The sequence below is a fragment of the Panthera onca genome, chromosome X (assembly GCF_046562875.1).
Source record: "Panthera onca isolate mPanOnc1 chromosome X, mPanOnc1 haplotype 2, whole genome shotgun sequence".
In the NCBI taxonomy this organism is placed as follows: domain Eukaryota; kingdom Metazoa; phylum Chordata; class Mammalia; order Carnivora; family Felidae; genus Panthera; species Panthera onca.
The window spans coordinates 123,175,186-123,188,357 of record NC_138357.1 but is presented as its reverse complement, the minus strand read 5'-3'; the positions used below and the strand labels follow the sequence as shown (position 1 = coordinate 123,188,357).

The 13,172-nt window shown below is 47.3% G+C and overlaps 1 protein-coding gene across 8 annotated transcripts in view; it reads left to right on the top strand.

Annotated features, from left to right (window-relative positions):
• The window catches only part of TBL1X (transducin beta like 1 X-linked), a 229,248-nt gene that overhangs the window by 73,903 nt on the left and 142,173 nt on the right, over window positions 1-13,172 (top strand). For all 8 annotated transcript variants that reach the window (XM_081792571.1, XM_081792568.1, XM_081792569.1 and 5 more), the window contains one exon: window positions 12,263-12,336. The gene's annotated coding sequence lies outside the window, so the exon portion shown is untranslated. The remainder of the gene's footprint in view (window positions 1-12,262; window positions 12,337-13,172) is intronic.

Below are 13,172 nucleotides of genomic sequence, written 5' to 3'. Positions count from 1 at the left end.
CCGTGATGGCCGGGAGGGCACGCAATCTCAGGGTGTCACCGACATGCTGCCACGATGCAGTCTTCCCGTCGGGTGTTTCTTCCCTGAACATTAGGTAATGAGAGCGTAGCTTTCTCTTGTCCCCAAGTTGGCCCTCGAAATTTTTTCACGCTTAAAAATTACTTATTTTATTAGGCATTGCTTAAAATAACAAGTTGAATGCAGTGGAGAAAACATTTGTCTAGTCTATACAGGGGGCTACCAAGCAAGTGTTAAAAATGATGATCATACAGGGGCACCTGGGTGGTGCAGGCAGTTGAGTGTACGACTCTTGATTTCGGCTCAGGTCGTAGGTGATCCCGGGTTGTGGGATAGAGCCCTGCGTGGGGCTCTGCACTGAGTGTGGAGCCTGCTTTCTCTCTCTCTCTCTCTCTCTCTCTCTCTCTCTCAACCTCCCCTCCCTCTCTCCCTCTCCCTCCCTCTCTCCCTCTCCCTCCCTCTCTCCCTCTCCCTCCCTCTCTCCCTCTCCCTCCCTCTCCCTCCCTCCCTCCACCCCATCCCCCGTTTGCACTCTCTCTAAAACAAACTACAACAACAGAATCACAATATGATACAAATGGCGTATTTTTTGGCATTGAAATGTGTTCACTATATACCGTAGTGCGTTGCTGTGACCTCAGGGGACCTGCAGCCCAGTTGGGACTTGGAGCGCGTCTAAAACGTGTCCTTGGAGTCGTGCGGGCTGCGCGCAGATGTGCACACCGCCGCCATGTTGTTTGTACCCCCTCAGACTTGATTTATTTATCTCCCTGTGCTTCGGTGCCGTGCGATTAGATCCCATTGAGAATTATTTTAAGAAGCAGCCCGACGAAACGTCTCCTGGACCCCACTGACTGAGAATAGAGTTGTATGGAGTGCACGCGTTCCTTCCTCTCGGGGGCCCATGGGAGAAATTGTGCACATGCTTCATTTTTGGGATGCAAATATCTACTCATACTTGTTTCTTTGAATAGATGTCTAGGAAACTCCAGAAACCGATTTTAGTTCCGTGCAACCGATGTAAACTCGTGTCTGCTGGTAGGCTTTGCCTACGTCCTCGTCTGTCAGCTCTGGCTCATTCTTCGCGCCATTACCTTCCGTTTGCCCTGATTTCCCCCAGTTAATTATTTTAGTTTTGCCATTGTGCGTATTTGGAACCCACTTCAAGTGTTTTTCTTTCTCCGGGTGGAGAATTACTAAGTATTTCAGTGAATGAGAGCAGTGTGGTTTCTTGCAGGTTGTTGGCTCACGACAGCTTTTGAATTCTCGTGTGTTAGTAGCATCTTATTTTAATCTGGCTGCTTCCCGCTGAAATGCATCGGGCAGAGCATATTTCTAAATTTAGTGTGAGGGAGGCTCGGTCAAAAGCAGCTGGCCAGCGGACCCGAGGTAAAGCTTTCTAGGTCTTTCAAGTCTGAAAATTAAACTTCTGTAAAATCACTTTATGAGAGAAAGATTCGTAACAATTAGCAGCACTCTGGAATCACTTGATTGTCCTGGGAAAAAACTCACACCATTTAAAAAAAACAAATTCTCCGGCTTGAAGTTACCTCGAACAGAGCGGAAATTCTTTTTCTATCTCTGGCAGCAAGGTGCGGCGGTTTCCTCTAAACTCCATTGAAAACAGGACCTTGGGGCCCCGGATGTGCTCCATAACTTTTGTCGAAAAGCAGGAAGTGAAAATGAGGTTATGGAAGTAAAAGTTCTTCAATGTCTGCCACTAAACAGGTATAAAGAATTAGCACGGGGGTGCCTGGGTGGCTCAGTCGGTTGAGCGTCCGACTTCGGCTCAGGTCATGATCTCGCGGTCTGTGAGTTCGAGCCCCGCATTGGGTTCTGTGCTGACGGCTGGGAGCCTGGGGCCTGCTTCGGATTCTGTGTCTCCCTCTCTCTCTGCCCCTCCCCTGCTCATGCTCTGTCTCTGTCTCTCTCTCAGAAATAAATAAAACGTTTAAAAAAAAAAATTTACGAATTAGCACAGAGATAATTTGTGTTTCTCGATTCACGAGAAGGAAAGCTTGGGAATAACTTGTTGGGATCAGCTCAGTGCCTCGGCTGCCCTCTGTTAGTCACCGCTAGTGCCGACGGTCTCCCACAGGTCAGGGGCCACGCCGTGTATCTTAGCGTGACTCCCGGGTCATCATCTGCGGCCACACGTCTGCTTCGTGACAAGGCTGTGAGCTGATTGCATCATGCATGGACTACGATGACCAGGGCAGTTTGGGCCAACACTTGCCTAGTTTCCGCTGTGTGCCAGGGAGGGTTCTCTGCTCTGCTTGTGTATGAAGGGCGGTGTGTACCCCTGACGTCGTCATGAGGGTTCACTTACTCACCTCGCGCAGAAGAGGACCTGGGGTGCGAGGATGCCCGACCCCAGGATATGCACGCAGCTGGCACGGGGAGCCGGGCGGTTCTCGCGGAGCCCTCTGGCCCCAGTGTCCGTGCTGGTAATCTCCTGGCTCACTTGCCGGTGTGGAAGCAGAGGAGTGCGCCTGGAGGACACACGTCTGGGGACCAGGCTTGGGTTCCAGGGAGAGCTTGCCGAGAGGGTAGCGTGCACGAGTGACGCAGAGACGTTAGCCGTGATGCAGTCCTTGGACTTGGACGTATGGTTCTTTCAAAGGATGCAAAGCTGGGGAGTGTGAAACCAGTTAGGAGGGCTTGCACATAGTCCGGGCGGAAGGTGGGGGCGTGGTGTTCTTTTGAGGTGGTTGTCGTAGGGACTGACCTGTACGTTGTAGGATGTGTAACAGCGCCTGTGGTCTCTACCTACTACGTGCCAGGAACCCTTCTTCCCCCGCTGCGGCAACCTAAGATGTCTCTGCCCATCGCCAGTGTCTCCTGGGGGAGGGCATAATCACCCCCAATAGAAAACCTCTGGTCTAAATGCTGGGGGCAGGAGTGACCCACACTGTAAACCACAACAGAATTCCCAACGGCCTCTCCTCCCAGCTGTTGAATTTGACACTTAAAAATTCCAGGGCCGTCCGGCTGGCCGCCTGGCTAGCATGCGACTCTCCATCTCAGGATCATGGGTCTGAGCCCCATGTTGGGTGTAGAGATTCCTCAAATAAATAAAAACTTAAAAAAAATCAATTTTTGGAAAAGTCTCGGGCTTAAAAATCATTTTGAAGGCATCTGTTTCCAAAGGGGCATATGGATTAGAAACTTGGGTATTTGGGGGTTTACCTTTACAAGAGTTGTTCAGCTTTTTTCTTCTTTTTCCTTAAACGTTCATTTATTTCTTTTGAGAGAGAGTGTGTGCATGTGAGTGTGGGGGAGGGTCAGAAAGAAAGAACAAGAATCCTAAGCAGGCCCCGTGTGATCCCACGATTCACGAACCGTGAGATCATGACCTGAGCTGAGGTCAAGAGTCAGAAGCTTAACCAACTGAGCCACCCAGGCGCCCCCACCTTCTTTCATTATAGTGAAACTCCAGTATGTTTGTGTAAGGGTGTTGGGGTTTTTTAGTCTCGATTTGATGTGAATTTTTATGTAGGGCATCTTCCTGATCTCCTGAGTATGGAGGTAACACTTAAAGGACGATGCCTGGTGACCAGAAACAGATGTGTGGATGTGTGTGTGTTTTAATACTTAGTTCTTAAATGAGCAGATCATTGACACTGGTGTCCCAGATTTTGGAGTATGTATGTAAGCAAATAATAGAATGTTATTGTTTTACAAAAGGGATTTGCTTGCAGCATTGTTAACTGAAATTGAAGACAGTATGATTGACCTTTCCAGGTGACTGGGAGATAGCAGGTGTTTGCAAATGATAGAAACTGAAATGTGATCACTAGGGCCGTATGATGTTCAGAAACTTTTAATCATAATTTCAGTGAACAGATAACGCGCTTGACAATTACATTTAAAATTATGCTCAGTGCTCACTGCAAAATGTGGAGACGGTACTTTGGGAGATGAGGAAGAGGTTCAGTGGATTCTTTCCTACCTCATGATGCACGATGCCCTCTATAAACAACAAACTGAATAGAGTCACCTGAGGATTATCTTCATACAGTTTAGTATTGTATCTGTGGGGAGGGATTCAGATGGCTGTTGACTGACAGTTTGCTAAGTAAGAAAGATCATGTTCTCCTAATACTTTAATATGTCTTCTTTAAATGTTGTGGTTATTTTTCTCTCACTGAAGATCAGATCAGTTTCATGCCACTAAATGAAATCTAATCGCTCGTTCTAATTTAAATAATAATTGCTTAGAAGCAAATATTGTACGACTGATAGCTTATTAAAATTTGCTGTGGGTTTCTTTTTTTCCGTTGCTATTGGCTCTAGGTTCTAGATAGATTATATAATTATAAGCCCAGTCAAGTCATGCCATTACCCTGTATCAGATTTTCACGTGACAAGCCGTATTTGGGTCTTTCTGTATGACATCTGCTTGGTATATCATAGTGTGAGTCAGGAAAGAGCCTTTCGTTTGTTGTGAGCGGCATATGGTTGCCTCTGTTGGGGTGGGGGGGTGGGTGAATGATACGTGTGCCCGTCCGTATGCATCCAGATACATCAGTGTGAGTGAGAAGCATTGACTCTGCCTGAAGGGCTTGTTATTAACGTCATAGTAGATTGAAAAGGAAAAGGAAAATCACGGAAATCAAGTTTGGTGTCTGTCTTTCTCCTTTTTGAACAGTTGGTACTTTCACGCTGAACTTCTAAACCCTACCAACGTAATAAAAAGTCATGTTTTGCGGGAACAAAGGGATATTAAATGACTTACTAAAGAATAGATGGAAAAAAATGTGTTTCCCTATTGATCCCTAAATAAAAAAGGAATGATTTTCCCTGAACATTTATTTCCCGATCCCCACAGTGCTTAACACGCTTTTCCTGAGAGTTGAGAAAAACCATAACGACTTTCTTTTGGTTTGGATCCTGCTCTTAATTCGTTTGCAGTGCACACCTGTTACAGGCCTGCTGTATTGTGGGCTCTGAGCTGTAAAGAAAATGGGTCCCAGTGATGGAGATGAAACAACGGCTTCATTGGGTTTGTCTTGGGTGCTCGGGACTTTTGCAGTTTGGGTTTCGTTTTGGTTTTTGCGGTTCTGTTTTCTGTCGTGGTCATTGTGTTGTTGTTTTTAGATGTTTTTTAACGTGTATTCATTTTTGAGAGACGGAGCATCAGGGGGGAGGGGCAGAGAGAGGGGGAGACACAGAATCCCAAGCAGGCTCCAGGCTCTGAGCTGTCAGCACAGAGCCTGACGTGGGGCTTGAACCCACGAACCGTGAGATCATGACCTGAGCTGAAGTCGGACGTTTATCCAACTGAGCTAACCAGGCACCCCTCATGGTCATTGTTAATAGAATGTCTGGATAACAGTTTGTGATGTTTGTGGTATTTGTTGAATGAGTAAATGAGTGAGAGCCCAGAGACAGTTCTGGTATGCTTCTTTAGTTCCGTCCCCTAGACCCCCTCCTGTACAGAAGTAGTGTAGGGCGCTTGTGTTCTCATGAAGAAGGAGACCATGAGGAACTTCATAGTGAAAATAGTAATGGTGAGGATGTAGAAATTATACCCGATTTCTCCTCCTCCTCCTCCTATTTTAAGTTTATTTACTTATTTTGAGGGGGGAGTGGGCAGAGACAGGAGGGGAGAGAATCCCAAGCAGGCTCCGCACGGTCAGCGTGGAGCCTGATGTAGGGCTCGAACTCACGAATCAGGAGTTCATGACTCAAGCCAAAGTCAGGAGTCGGATGCTTCACCAGCTGAGCCACCTCGGCTCCCCTCAGTTCCTTCTTCTGAACTCATGGTTAATATCATCTTAGAGTTGGTGCTGAAGGCACTGACTGCTTCTCCTTTGTCGTCCCCCCATCTCCCCATTTGTCATAGTCTTTAGATTTGTGTTAATATGGTAACCACTGGCCACATGTGACTGTTTGTACTTTAATTAAAAATTTAAAAAAACTTATTTACTTTAAAAAAAAACCTTTTAAATGTTTATTTGTGAGAGGCAGACAGAATACGAGTGGGGAGAGGGGCAGAGAGAGAGGAAGACAGAGAATTGGAACAGTCTCCAGGCTTCGAGCTGTCAGCACAGAGCCCGATGAGGGGCTCGAACCCATGAACCGTGAGATCATGACCTGAGCCAAAGTCGGACGCTTAACCAACTGAGCCACCCCAGGCGTCCCACGCAGGCATCCCAAAATTAAATAAAATTTAAATGTCAGTTCCTCAGAAACATTTCAAGTGCTTAGTATCTACATGCAGCTAATGAATACCTTATTGGTCAGTGAAGCTAGAGCGCAGAAAGTTCTATCACATAGACGAGAGATGGTTATTCAGATTTTTGCCTAAAGGTATTCCAAGGAAGAGAGCGTGGAAAAAAAAATACGATTTCACACCAGGTTACTAGAAAAGAGAATAAAAATTAAGTACATAAAGGGGCGCCTCGGTGGCTTAGTCTGTTGAGGTTCCAACTTCAGCTCGGGTCGTGATCTCACGGTCTGTGAGTTCGAGCCCCACGTCAGGCTCTGTGCTGACAGCTCAGATCCTGGAGCCTGCTTCAGATTCTGTGTCCCTCTCTTTCTTTTTTTTTTTTTTTTTATTTATTTATTTATTTTTTTTTTTATTTATTTTTGGGACAGAGAGAGACAGAGCATGAACGGGGGAGGGGCAGAGAGAGAGAGGGAGACACAGAATCGGAAACAGGCTCCAGGCTCCGAACCATCAGCCCAGAGCCTGATGCAGGGCTCGAACTCACGGACCGCGAGATCGTGACCTGGCTGAAGTCGGACGCTTAACCGACTGCGCCACCCAGGCGCCCCCGTGTCCCTCTCTTTCTGACCCTCCCCTGTTCATGCTCTGTTTCTCTCTGCCTCAAAAATAAACAAACATTAAAAAAAATTTTTTTTGAATTTAAAAATTAAGCACATAAAAAAAATTATTACACGAAAGGTAATTGTCATGTCATTTTGGAATATTAGAGGTAAAGGCAGTATCTAAGCAGTATCCTGGATTTAAGAGTCATGTGAAGGATCTAGAATCAAAATGATATCAGATTTCTTAATGACAACACTGGAAGATAGAAAAGAGACTGAGCAGGGCACCTGGGTGGCTCAGTTGGTTAGATGTCCGACTTGAGCTCAGGTCATGATCTCACGGTTTGTGAGTTCCAGCCCTACATTGGGCTCTTTGCTGTCAGCGCAGAACCTGCTTGGGATCCTCTGTCTCCCTGTCTCTTGGCCCCTCCCCGACTCGTACTCTCACTGTCTCTATCAAAAATAGATAAACATTAAAAAAAAAGAGGAAAGAAAAGAGCCTGAGCATAGAATTCTGTGCAGATAATGTTCACTCAAATTTTGAAGTCATGGGATGCCTGGGTGGCTCAGTCCGTTAAGTGCCCGACTTGGTCCCAGGTCATGATCTCGTGGTCTGTGGGTTCGAGCCCCCACGTCGGACTCTGTGCTGTCATGACAGCTTGGAGCCTGGAGCCTGCTTTGGATTCTGTGTTTCCCTTTCTCTCTGCTCCTCTCCTGATTGCACTCTGTCCTCTTCTCTCTCTCTCTCAAAAAATAAATAAACATTAAAAAAATTTTTTAAAGAATTTTGAAGTCCTCTCTTCATGAGCTGTTAATTAAGGGTAGAATAAAGATATTTATACATATTCAGGATATAGGTAACACTTAGTTTTTACACATCATTTCTCTGAAATCTACTAGAGAATGTGTCCGGCCAAAATTAGAGAGTAAACCTAAAACTGGGGAGAGTTGGGATCCTAAGAAACAGAGATACAGTGTATTCTCAAGATGTTGTTATGGTTTCAAGGCATGAAGTCTATATAGCAGGCCTGATGCTGACAATTACAGACTGGAGCAGAGGCGAGACATTTCAGAAGGTCTGATGTGTATTTAGGAGATATAGGGATGATTGAACAGGAAACACATAGAGGTGACAGATTATCTAAGAATTTTGATCATGTGAAAAACTGAATCAAAAGACTGTGGACAGTGCTGGAAGAATTACCAAAGGATACAAAGAAAAAAAAAAAAAAAGGAAAACTAAAAATAAAAACAAACACAATTAGTAACTCCGGGAAAACAAAAGGTTTGCATAAGAAAGGAATTGTAATCATACTATACTGCTTGTTTGGAAGTGCCCATTCCATTGTCAAAGTAATATCTGTCAAATACACATTTAACCAAAAACTATGACACTATTGGGAAAATGTGGGCAGGTAAGCAGAGAATTGAGGGTGGGGATTTAAAAAAACCAAAATCCTTATGTGTATTCGAGAAAATCAAATAAATATTATCTGAAGCTGATAGGAAATATTATAAGCATGTCTTTTAGAAACAGGGAAGTCATACTAAGGATCACTGCCAGTAATCCCAACAGTTCTAAGATTTGAAAGTGGTTGCTTTGGGAAGTAGAATTGGGGATAGATGGCGCTATAAAAAGCTTGGAAGTAAAGAGAGGAGCCTTTTGCCTCACCTGTATTTTATTTTTTAAAACAATGTACATGTCGGGGCACCTGGGTGGCTTGGTCGGGTAAGCATGTGATTCTTGATCTAGGCTCAGGTCATGATCTCGTGAGTTTGAGCCCCGTATTGGGCTCTGCGTTGACAGCAGATTCTGTCTCTCCTCTCTCTCTGCCCCTCTTCCCCCCTCAAAATAAAGAAAATTTTTTTAAACAGGCCAATTTGGAGTGGATTATGAGGATTGTTATAAAAAAAAAAAACATAAAACAGTGTACGTGCATTATTTTGAAAGGGATAAAAATGCTTTGGAACATGGAAGTATATAGGATGTATCTGCTATAAAATTATAGAAATCTTAGTGTGGTCAGCCTTGGCAGGATTGATATTTCAGCCAGATAATTCTTTGCTAAGAAGGGCTATCCCGAGTGCTTTACTAGATGGTACGAACATTCTTCCTCCAGTCTCAACAACTAGAAATGCCCAGTGTCCCGTGGGAGACAGCCCCGTTTGAGAACCGCTGCTTTAAAGGATTTAAAAACTGTTATTGAATGAATTTGTGGCAATACATAAAAATGCTATTCAGTATCAGTAATGCAGGAAACAACAGCTTCGTTACACAGAACTTGAACCCCGTAGCAAATGAAGTGTTCGCAGTTCTCTGGTTCCTCCTGCCAGCGCCCGGCTTAGCCCCTGGCTCTCTGCCCGGTTAACTCAGGGCTCACTAAAAAAAGAAAGGGCTCAGGAGGAAATGGCAGCTTCTTTGTCATGCTCAGTGGCCTCTGAAAACATAGTTGACATTTTTTGCATTGTTTTCCCGATGGCACAACTTGAATTTCTCTGGGGTGCAAATGTTAATCATTATGGCAACTTTGGGACAATATGGCAGCCTTTGGATGTATTTCTGTGGTCAGTTGGCTGCGGGACAGACAGACACACACATTCTTACCCCCTGTGCATCACCCCCCCCCCCCCGCCCCCCGCCCCAGCATCCCTGTGCAACGCTCTTGGTTCAGTTCTTTGCAAGTGTTTTCCCTGAGAATTTACAAAGGAAGTCAACAGGAAAATGGTTCCTCAGATTTTTTGATGTGGATAAAACCTCATAAATAATTTAATGCCCTCATTTCACAGCTGAGGAATCTGTGGTCCAGGGAGAGTTGCTTATAATTAATTAGGAGCAAAGTGAGACCTGTAAATCTGCCCTTCTTCCCCCCCCCCCCAACTTTCCTTCCCCACTCCCCTTCTCCCTCTTTCAGTACAATGTGTGTGCACAGTGATACTGCGGGATGAAGACAGAACAGGGTAGGAAAACGGATCAAGCATCTGGCAAGTTGTGTTAGCAATTTTCACACAGTCAAGGGCTCTGAGCGCCGTGCACCGGGGGCCCGAGCGCTTGTAAGCTTAGAGAAAACGGAAAAGAGACGTAGTTGGCTCGTCCAAGGTGCCCCTGGCCCCTGCTTGGGCAGAACTGTGTGGCTCGTGTGGAATTTTGGAGTCGCTCCCCCCCCCCGCCCCCGGGAGTGTGCCATCCGCGGAGCCACCTTACCCCGGTGGCCACCTCTTCCCCATGCGGGACAGGGCGGCCCCATTCTGGCATCCTGGCACCTTGCTACACACATCCTCTTTCCCAGCACCCCGAGAGTGCATGTGACCCCATGGCCCTCTGGCCTGCAGCTGTTGCCTCCAGCACCACTCAAGCTGCAGCCCTTTTCTTTTCCTCCTCGCCTGGCCTCTTGGGCCAACAGGGATCTTGCTGCCTCCAGGAAGCCTCTCTGGATTTCTTCCATGCGGCGAGCGTGGGCAGACAAGACAGTGTGGTTGCTTGTCATCCCGTCATCTGCAGTCCTCCTTGTCCTCCAGCTCAGTGGCAGTTATTTGTTAGTCGCTCCGTGATTTTTGAGAGCGGTCTGTCACTAGACGCCAGGGACCCCACACCGCCCAAGATTTCCTCCTAGCTCTCTGCACTCCCCTCTCACTGACAGCTCCTTCTGTCAGGGTTCCATCCACACCGTGCGGTCTGTAGACCAGTGGTTCTCGGCAGGGCACTTGTGCCCTCCGGGGGGACACCTGGTAACAGCCGGGGTCAGCTTGGGTTAGCACAGCAGAGGGGGTGGGGCGTGTGGATTGCCACCTGCATCTGACGCGGGGAGTCCAGGCTTGCGGCTCAGGGCACAGAGCGGCCCCAACAACAGTGAACTGACCCACAATGACCGCGGTGCCCGGGGCGAGGAACCCTGTTTGGGGCACTCCCATTCAGGCCCGTAGGTTTTGAAGGTCATGGTCGTGGGATGAGTTCCAGACTTAACTCTGCAACTGTGATGTCTCCTGCTTGCTCGGGCGGGTGTGCTTAACTACCTCGTTCACAGTCCACTGAGAGACGGAATAGCGTTTCACCGCGTCACACACAGAAAGTCTCCATTTTCCTCTCCTCGGTCCTGCGTCCCAGGAAATGGTACCGTCTTCCAAGTTGGGGCCCAAACCCTGAACCCGGAAGTCATGCTGGGTTCTTTTGTCCCGTCCCCATCACGCATGCTTCCCCCTCCCCCCTCGCACGTCCTCTAGGTCAGAATGCCTTCGAACCCGGCACACTCTCTCCGTTTAGCGATCATCTTTCCTGCCAGCACGGTGCCAGCCACGAGCGGCTCTCTGCTGGTCAGGAGCTTGTCTGGAGTTCGTTCTAAGCATGACAGGAGCCCCCGGAGAGTTTTTTAAATAGCAGGAGGGTCAGATTTTCTTTTCTCATGAAGCCTGGTGCTGGCTGAAGAATAAGGTGTAGTGGAGCTTGTGTAGGATCAGTTTCTTTGTTTTTCTTTTTTCTTTTTAATGTGTCTTTTATTTTGAGAGAGAGAACGAGCGAGGGAGGGGCAGAGAGAAAGGCAGAGAATCCTAAGCAGACTTTACACTACCCGTGCAGAGCCTGATGCAGGGCTCGATCTCACGAACCAGGAGATCATGAACTGAGCTGAAACCGAGCCTTGGATGCTTAATCAACTGAACCACCCAGGCGCCCCAGATCAGTTTCCTTTCCATGGGCTGCAGAGCCCTCTGGGACTTGGGACCTGTTCTTACTTAACCTCTGGTGCCCAGCCCGCCAGACTTCCTCCCTCTTGGCCAAGATCATTCTCACCACAGGACATTTGCACTTGCTGTGTGTGCAGCCTGGCCTCCCTCGGCCGCGCTCACGTGCTCCCTCCTCCAAGAATGCTGCCCCAGGCCCCACCGTAACTCCGGTGACTCTGTCCCACCACCAGCTGGGGTTTCCGTAGTTCTGTCATCCGAAATGATCTTGCTGTCCATTTGCTTTGTTTATTGTCCCTGCTGTTCCATTGTCACATTCCCCCCTTTCCACTGCCAGGTTGGGGACACCCCACAAGACCATCCGTCTCTAAGACCGGAGTGGCGCCCAGCGCTGTTTCCGTCTTCCACAAGGCCGGACGGCAGTTGTTGTCAGGAGAAACTTTCTGACTTGGGCTAAACCTAGAAACACCTGTGTTTTCACTTAGCTTGTTTTTGGAGGGTAGAGAAGACCGTGTCTGGTAAGAGCTGAGTCGATTTTTCAGTTACTGAAATTCCCTGGTGATGTGATCGTAATTGGTTCTGCAATAATGAACATTTTGAACAGATCCGTGTGAACAGTGTCATCGTGTGCTTTAAAGAGGGGAGGGAGCCTAAGATTCACCCTTGGCTCTTGTGTGGCATTGGACACAATTAGTATTTTGGTTTTGCAATAGCCCCGATTCACATACCTGCTGGCCTCGAGCGGTCTCTGCGTGGACGCTTTTGCCTTACTTTGCGTATTTTTCATTAACAGGTAACCGAAGACAGAAAGCGGGCCTCAAAATAAACCCTCGAAGGAAGAAGGGATTTGCCTACATTTGGCTCTGAGTAAGTGAAATTGTAAAATGGATTGCTTATTATGTAATAAATATCCTGTCAACCTCTCCATATTTTCCGGTACTACACTGGCTGTAAGTATTGGAAAACGGTGATGTCTCAGGATTTCTTGTAACAGGTGATTTTGCTAGCACAGAAAAAATATGTCTGCATGACACTTCTTTTTTTTGTTTAGCTTCTGGAAGTCAGAAATTTTAGGAAACAGCAGTGGAGGTCATTATTAAAATGTGTGCGCTTTTGCGAGAAGCCTCGTTTCTGCTGTTCTCTGGCATACACTTCTGAGGTACTTAATTTGTCCTTAGAAGGCTGATTTACAACAGACAGTGGCTTTTGACTCTTTGTCTGCCACAGGCTCCCTTAGTCTTATTTGCTCTTCTCAGAAAATGTCTGGAAGATGACGGGCTACCGACGGGCTACTTGAGGCCCAGCCAGCATTTTCCATAAAATCCTTGCTTGGGCACCACTCTGAGGCAGCCTGGCCTGTGACGTAGGCCCCCGCGGGGCTGATTGCCTTCATTCTGAGCCCTGCCTGGACTGTCGTTAGAGCAGAGAGAATCCCCGGTCACTTAGAACGGGGCCTTGTGGGGTCTGGAACTGTCATCTTGGCCCCTGTAATGCATCCAGTTCACAAAAAGGCCTAATTCCCGCTTGAGTCAAGAAGGTCCTTTCCAGCGCACTTTGTATGGAAAATCTTTCACCTCTGGGAGGACCGTGCTTGGGATCTGTTCCTTCTGGAGTATTGCGGAGTCTGCAGAGAGGTGTGAGATGGGTCTTGTTCTGGGGGGTAAGCATTACAGGTGCACGAAGTGGGGGGATGCGACACAAAG